Source organism: Dipodomys merriami, unplaced genomic scaffold, assembly GCF_024711535.1.
Source record: "Dipodomys merriami isolate MVZ:Mamm:240054 unplaced genomic scaffold, mDipMer1.0.p SCAF_579, whole genome shotgun sequence".
NCBI lineage: Eukaryota > Metazoa > Chordata > Mammalia > Rodentia > Heteromyidae > Dipodomys > Dipodomys merriami.
The window spans coordinates 445,320-453,982 of record NW_027206156.1 but is presented as its reverse complement, the minus strand read 5'-3'; the positions used below and the strand labels follow the sequence as shown (position 1 = coordinate 453,982).

The 8,663-nt window shown below is 35.0% G+C and overlaps 1 non-coding gene across 1 annotated transcript; it reads right to left on the bottom strand.

The window, feature by feature from the left end:
- Nucleotides 1-8,354: 8,354 nt before the first annotated feature.
- LOC138813034 (U6 spliceosomal RNA) lies at nt 8,355-8,457 on the bottom strand. The gene has a single exon (XR_011367697.1). It is a non-coding gene; the product is annotated as a U6 spliceosomal RNA (small nuclear RNA).
- Between the last annotated feature and the right edge of the window lie 206 nt (nt 8,458-8,663).

Sequence of the window (8,663 nt, the reverse complement as noted above, 5' to 3'; positions counted from 1 at the left end):
GTTGTTATTTCCGCAAATATGAACCTTTTGACATAGGATACCAAATCATTCTATTTGCAGTAGCTAGAATAGGACTTAAATGTAGTGGTTGATAAAATGGCTTCTTTGTTGAATGTTAGGAAAAGATGTAGGCAGTCCAAGAAAAGGGAGATTTTTGTTGTTGGTCGAGGGGCTTGAAGTATGGACTTAGACACTGTCCCTGAGCTCTTCAAGTCAAGGTGAGTGCTCCACCTCTTGAGCCACAGTGCCACTTCTGGTTTTCTGGTGGTTAAATGGAGATAAGAGTCTCAGGAACTTTCCTGCCTAGGTTGGCTTTGAACCGCCGTCCTCCGATCTCAGCATCCTGAGTAGGTAAGATTACAGCTGTGAGCCACTGGCAGTAGGCTAAAAATGGGGGATTTTTAGAAAAGAAAATCGACCTCATCACCTGTGTCTAAACCTAGATATCACTATTAGAACACTTCACCCTCTACTCATTTCATCAGACATTTGTAAATTTTCTCTTTTCCTTCATGTGGGAATGCTGCGGTCAGTATTAACTCAGCTGTGGGACTGGATCAATTGTATGGTAATTGCTAGCACCTAAATCAAGAACTGTTAGATCAAAACAAATGAAGCCCTCATTTGGAATAATTATTTACTCTTTTTATTACAAATCTGTGCTTGATTACTTCCTAATGTGATGTTGGACCTCCTAACAGAGTGATGGCATTTTCTTTCTCTTCAGCATTCTTCCACATGTTGTAAAATATTTAAGAATTCAAATATTTCCATTGATAATTCATTAAGCTGACCTCTAAGTAAATGTGCATTTCTGGAATTTGGTCTGCTGTCTTGTTCTTATATGCGCAGGCTTACTATGATTTATTTGTTCTGCAAGGAATTTTATCTTCCAATCTTTGTGTGACCAATTTTATTCTCTCTTATCAGTCTTCCTGACCCTCTCTCTGGGGTCTCATTTCAGTCTGCCTCATAAAAAATATATTAGTTATCATCTAAATAACTCTCAGCTTCTCTTTTTTTGCCTGATTTTAAGTAGGCTGTGATAGCAGACCTGACTGGTTGTACTAACTCGAATTTTTTTGTTTGTTTGATTGTTTGATTTGTGTGTGTGTGTGTGTGTGTGTGTGTGTGTGTGTGTGTGTGTGTGTGTGTGTGTGTGTGTGTGTGTTTAGTTTTAGAGGTCTAGGATTACTATTCAAGGTAGTAGCTTCTCTGGGCCCCAGTGCTTCCCTGGCCTAGAGTCAATTGGTTTTTCCCTGAAAGATACAAAGAACTGGTGACTAAATTCCTGTAAAATTGTCTCAAAATGAGGCAATCTGGCATCCTTACAAAGCCATGAATAACTCTGTAGTAATCCACTTACAGAAATGGTCTATCAAGATGGCTTTTCAAGGTTGACTGTGAAAAATGTTCATTTTCAATTAACCACCATAAAGCAGATTACATCCCTGGGAGCAGACTTTTGGAAGGGAGGTTCTGCATCCTTCTTTCTCTTATGATAGATCAAACCATAATATTCTGCAGTTGTGGCCATCCTGGAGCACATTTTCCCAAGAATATTCTGTAGTGTAAAAGAGGACCAGCTATGAAAATAAAGGTGAAAATACTTTTCTATTTCAGACTGATTTATCTTGCTTATATCTGTTGTTATTTCCATTACTTCTAACACATGGATAAATTATATTAGTATTTGACAAATGGCAAAGGATTAATGGCAAAGAATTACTTTCATATATGCAATATAATACACTTAACCCAGTTATGGAAAATTAAATCTAACTGTAGAAACAATATCAGGAATATAAAATAAGCCTCAATACGCATAATCTGGCCCACATACACCATCATCTAATCAGACATTCAGTCTCTCTATAAATATTTATTTGGTACAAAATCATAAAAATTTAATTAATGAATATGATTTTTAAGTATCATCTGAAGTACTCCTCATGCATATAATTGTATATACTTGTATAAATGTCACCTAGACAGGAATTTTACATTCATGTAGAAATCAAATTTCCACAACTTAAACTAGATGAGAGGGGTCATTCCCACGTGTATTGTGTGGTGTGAATTTTACCACAGTTCTGAATCCTTCCACCTAAAACCGAGTTATGTACAATAATTTATTATTTCATGTTAAGATGAGTGTTAAGTGTAGAATACACTTTGAATTATTACATTAATTCACAGAAATAAAACAATAATGATAAATTATTTGTTTAAATTCTAATGTTTCTCAGTTTTACAATTCATAAAATATATCATTAAAATTAGTTTCACTTTCTTCTTTTCTATAGCTGCTAAAATTAAAATTATATATTAAACATTCAATATTAAGAAATCAAAAATAAATAACATTATAAAAATGATATATTATTTAACTGTGATTTGAATTATAGTGCTAACAAATTGTGATGTAAACAACATTTAATAGAATTATGGGTAATACTTTTTAAACTTACCAGCTTGTTATTTGTTACCTAATTGTGTCATTTGTTATTCTTGGTCCAAGTCATCCCTTCAACTTGTTTAATTTTCTATTTTATCTATATTGGTTTGCTGATTGTGCATTTTGTTTTCTCTTTGTAATGACTGACATGAGGCTGAAAATCTGTGTGCTATTTTATTCCTTCCTATGTAAAAGTAAAATTTCTGGTCTCCACAGCTGTTTTACTGCACTATACTACAGTATTTCCCCCTTTCCTATCTCCTGTAATGCTGCTCTCATATATTTTATTTTTTTATTAAAATTCTATTGTTAAGGTAAAGTATAGAGGGGTTATACTTACACAAGAAAGGCAAGGAATTCATTTCTTTTCTAACTTGTTACCCCTTCTCCAATTTTTTACCCTCTTCCCTCCCAACGCCCCCCCCTCAAGATTATTTCCAACATATTGTCTTGTGAGTATGACAGTTGCATAGGTTACTTATTTGACCTTTGTCTCACCATTTTGTTTTTTCTCTTTCCATTCCCAAGTTCAAATCAACATATTTACAATACCCAGGGCATCAGATTAAAATACAGTGACTTCAGGCGATAAACCATAGGTGGGGAAAACACAAAAGGATAAAAACAAATCACGTAGTACATTAAGAACAACAAAAAGTTAAATCAACATTTGTTGATTTAACTTTGAATCACCTTATACAGTCATATGTACATAGCTCTAGAGCTATTCTGCTCAACTATTAATATTATCCTTGATGTACACAATACTGTTCCCCAATTACCCAGTAATCCCACTTCTGGGCATTTACCCTAGTGACCACAAACAAGGCCACTCTAAAGCTACCAGCCCAATTATGTTTATCACAGGAGTATTTACCCTAGGTAAGATATGGAATCAACCCAGATGCCCCTCAGTAGATGAATGGATCAAGAAAGTGAAACACACACATACAAACATACACACACACACACACACACACACACACACACACACCAAAGAGATATACATAAATGTAATACTATGCTTTCATCAGAAAGAAAGGTACCATCTCATTTTTAAGGAAATGGAAGAACTTGGAAAAAATCATATTAAGTGAAGTAAACTAAACAAAGAAACATAGGTCCCGTGGTTTCCTTTATTTGCAATAATTAGTTTACACCAAGGATAATATCATGTATTTTAATTTGAAATTTTGTTCTATATTGAGCATGCAACATTATGTTCATCTTATCCATTACTGAGGGAAGCACAACAAAAAGAGCAACCCCTACTCATAAGAACAACTCCTACTTACTTAGCTTCATTCATTTCTTTCTTTTTTTTTTTTGTGAAAATACTGTACAGAGGGATTACAATTACACGGGCAAGATAATGAGTACACTTCTTAACAAGATTGTAGCCTCCTCCTTTGTTTCCCCTTCCCATCCCTTCCCATCTTCCCTCCGCCCCCCACCCAATCCTACCCGCTTCCCCCCCCCACTAAAATTGTAAAGTTCGTTTTCGACATAACGACTTGTACATTTCATTGTTGCAATGGATCCACCTGTATCCCTATTTAAACGATTTGTTTTTCCCCTTCCCCTCCACAAATTATACCGAACATCAAATACAGTGAAAGCAGGGGTTATACTGTGGGGAAGGGACATACAAACAACAATGAAATAGTCTTATAAATGTGTTAGAAACAATCGCATGAAAGAAAAAAAGAATACATATCTAAGGGTTCATTTCCCTAACATCACCTTATCAGACCTTTTCTACTTGACTCAGACATATACTAGATATTGCAAATCAGGGAAACCATGTAAGGCCAGTGTTGTCTCCTGTATCCTCATGTTGTACATTACAACTATATACTGATTCATCCTGTATATCTACTATCTTCTACATTGTGACCTAAATGCCCCAACAATTCCACGTTGCTTTACTTGTTAAAAATTTCTCTCTTAATTTTTGATGTTTGTGTGTGTGTGTGTGTGTGTGTGTGTGTGTGTGTGTGTGTGTGTGTGTGTGTGTGTGTTTACAAAGATCAGAAGACAATATTTTTCTTCATTTAGAATACATCTTTCAGGTCATTGTAAGTTGTGGCTAATGGGAGAAGTCTCTTGCTATTTTAAGGATGAAACAGAAAAAGATATTTGTGCATGTACCACAGTTGCTTTATAAGTCTGTAGTTGAACACTGAACTTCGATTTATATTTTGGCTGTTGTTGTGAATGATGATTACAATGAACTGCAAATATATTTGAGTTACAAATAGAGAAATAATCACTTGATTGGTGGGGCAGATTATATTTCAACTTTGGAGTTCTTTAGAAAGCTGCATATTACTTTCTACAAGGAGAATACTAACCTGCATTTTGTTGAAGAGTGTAGAAAATTTCCTTTTCTCCACTCTCAGCATTATTACCTTTGTTAAAAGGTAATAAAGGGCAGGTTTTTATTCTCTTCAGTACTCCAGACTGGCCTTAGACTTAAATCCAACCTCCTAAATGCTTGGAGTTAAAAGCCTTTACCACCACACGTGATTCCTTTGATTTTTTTGATAAAAGTTAGTTAGGTTTTTAAAATGAGGTAGTCAAATAAGAACAGCACCACGCACAAGGTATTCAGGTAAGGGGTAGGTTTATTCAGTAGACCTGCTGGGACCAGGCAAGGTTGGCACTCCACGTGGCTGGGAAAGGCCTGGGAAAGAGAGAGAGCTGGGAAAGAGAGAGGAAAGAGCTAGAAAAGAGCTAGAAAAAAGCAGACAGAGCTAGAAAAGAGCAGAGAGAGAGCAGAGAGAGAGAAGAGTGAGAGAGCAGAGAGAGCTAGAAAAGAACAGAGAGAGAGAGGACAGAGAAGAGAGCTGAGAAAGAGCTAGAAAAGCAGAGAGAGCTTCTGGGCCTGGGCTAAGCCTTATCTAGGGTATGGGTGGAGAAAGGTGTGGCCACATCAAATTCAGATGTGACCTCTTCCAAGTGTCCCAGTTGCTTAACGCAGATACTAGGTGGAGACTTTGCTGTGAGGACGGTGGAACGGAACTTACAGTTACAATAATTATGAAGTAGTATCATAGTAATTTTGAATTACATTTCTCTAATGACTTCTGCTCAAAAAGAATTAAACCAGCATAGAAGTGGTATTAAATAACTTTGTAAGCCCACTGGAAATTTTCAGGGCTTTAAGGAGAACATGTCTATTCAGAACTTTTGTACACTTTTAATCAAGTTTCTTGTTAATATCATCTTTAATCTTTCAAATACAAAATCAATAATTAATTCAAGGTATTAGAAAGCAAAAATATTAAGCAACTCCTAACATTTTCAATTTTAAATAACATGATATTGCTTAATCATTTTCTGTTTATGCTTGAGACTATATAACTATATAACTATATAACTATATAAATAAAATGGATACACATTTTATTTATTTCAAAATGATTGTTTTTTCCAAAGACTGCGTGTCTAATTTCCTTGTTTTCTTTCAGTCTCAAGTAGTTCAGATTTCAAATGAAGAATAAATGGACAGAAGCAAACAAAAAATAATATAGTTCCCCTCATCTTATGATGCCTTTACAAGAATGAGGAAAGTGTTCATCCAAGAACCGATGATAAGACATCGAAAAGAGAATCCATTCTTCTAGGTCTTTCTTAACTTTGCAATGTACCTTAAATGATGTAAAACACAATATAATGCTCAGATGCTTTGAATTTTTATCAGTTTTGCACATTTTCATATGAACTTCACCTCAGTCTACAACATTCCTTCATTATTTTGTCCCTGATATTTTTACACTCTCAAGACATAAGATAACCAGTTTGATTTACAGCATGAGAAATAATCCAACTGGCTTCCTTGGAAGAAGAGTATGGCCAATAGATTACATTACTTCTGTTTGCTCACTATATGCAATGGTTTCTGTAATACTTATCACATTCTTTTTAGTATTTAAAAAAAACTGCTGGCTAAACTCAAAACTCATTCATGGAAGTTTATGTTAAGTATTTCACAAGTTTTATTTTCCTTAATTCTTAAGATAACATTTTCTATAATGCTAATGTTATTACCATTTTAGTGTTGGGAAAAATTGTAATTAAAGGCAGTAAGTGCATGGCCCAAACACACACTGTGAGGAAGAAAATGAGTCAAAGTTTCCAAAAGTCTTTCAGCAATACACAAAAGGTAGGTAAAATCTCTCCATTCTCTTACACTCTCAATTCAATATTCATATTGTCCAAGAAATAATACCATAGCAATTATTGCCCATGGTTATTTTTTCTGTTACATTTTTTCTTCAACACAGACTGTGTTGGTGACATTGGGTTATCATGCACAGAGCTGAGCTTATAAGAAAGACAAATATATTCTGTCCCATTTTTCCAGGTTCCATTTTAAAAAGTAATAACTTTTAAATATCATCACTTACTTTCTTAAGAATCCAAAAAATGAAAAAATAATTCACAAATAATCACTCCAAAATGCTTTAAAAGTAGGAGATGATAAAACAGGCCCCCGTGAAGTAAACTTTCTTCTACTTTTAAAATTACTCTGCATGCCTTGTGCTGGTTGGTCACACCTGTAATCCTAACTACTCGGCATATTTACTCAGGAGCCAGAGATCTGTGGATAGCAGTGGAAGCCAATCAGGGCAAAATAAATTCATGAGATTATTTTTCAAAAATTTCAATGAGTTAGCAAAGGGCTAGGAATGGAGATGTAGCTCATATAGTAGCTCACCAATCTAGAGAGGAAAGGCCTAGCAAGACTTTGAAGCCCTTTTTTCAAACTGTGAGCACACCAACATACATGCAAGTGCATGAGAACATGTGCACGTGCACACACACACATTCATTCAAAATACCTTCATATCAGTTTTTTGCATTAATTTCTTTGTTAGCCATATTGTTTGAGTAAAATAAAGGAAATAAACTCTCCCATCTCAGAACATTTTCATACTTTTCTATTTTAAAAATACTGTACAGAGAGGTCACATTTACATGAGCATGTAATGAGTACATTTCTTAACAAGGATTGTTACCTCCTCCTTTATTTTCCGTCTACCGTCCCTTCCCTCTTACCTCTACTAGTAAACTCCCCTCCCCCCTTCCCCTGCCTAAATTGTAAAGTTCATTTTTCACCATAGTGTCTTGTGCATCTCATTGTTACAATGGGTCAACTTGAATCCCTACTTAAGCATTTTTTTTCCTTCCTCTTCCCAAATTAGAGGAGCATATATACAAGAGGTGGGCACACCAAATTCAAATACAGTGAAAACAGGGGTTATAGCATGAGGGAGGAACATATAAAGAAACAAAAAAAAATCACATAGACTGTTATAAGTACGTTCGAAACAATAGCAAGAAAAAAAAAACACTTGTGTTCCTATTTGGGCGTTCATTTCCCTTAACATCATCTTATCTGGTCATATGTGCATAGATTTTGACTTTTTCTGCTTATCCCAGACATATATTAGTTATTAAAATTAGGAAAACCCTGGGACCTATGTTTCTTTGGACCTGGCTTACTTCACTTAATTTTTTTCCAAGTCTTTCCATTTTCTACAAATTGGGCGATGCCATTCTTTCTTATGGAGGCATAGAATTTCATTAGTACAAATAGCATATTTTCTTGATCTATCTGATGAGGGGCATCGGGGTTGTTTCTATATCTTAGCTATCTTAAACAATGCTGCAATAAATATGATTGTGCTGATAGTTTTAGTACCGTCTTGTTTGTGATCTTTTGGGTAAATGCCCAAAAGTGGGATTGCTATGTCATAGGGGAGTTCTATGTGGAGTCTTTTGAGGAACCTCCATACTACTTTCCAAAGTGATTGAACAAGTTTACACTCCCACAAAGAGTGCAGTACAGTTCCCTTGTGTCCACATCCCCTCCAGCATCTGTTGTTGTAAAAGTATGGAATGGTACAGGAATTTGCCTATCATCCTTGCCCAGGGGCCATTCAAATCTTGTCTGTATTGTTCCAATGTTAGAGTACGTCATGCTGAATGGAGCATAGAACATGTTTTATATATAAAGTGTAATTGATTTTCTTAAACTAGACAATTCAACAAAAAGTAAGTATAAAAGAATTTTCATGAAATTTAAAGCCATGTACTTCTTACATAAGCACACATTTAAGAATAAAGTCAAGATTGACATGTCAAAAACAAAATAATTCCAGATATTTGTTGTTCAAGAGATGTGTAGGAGGAGGAA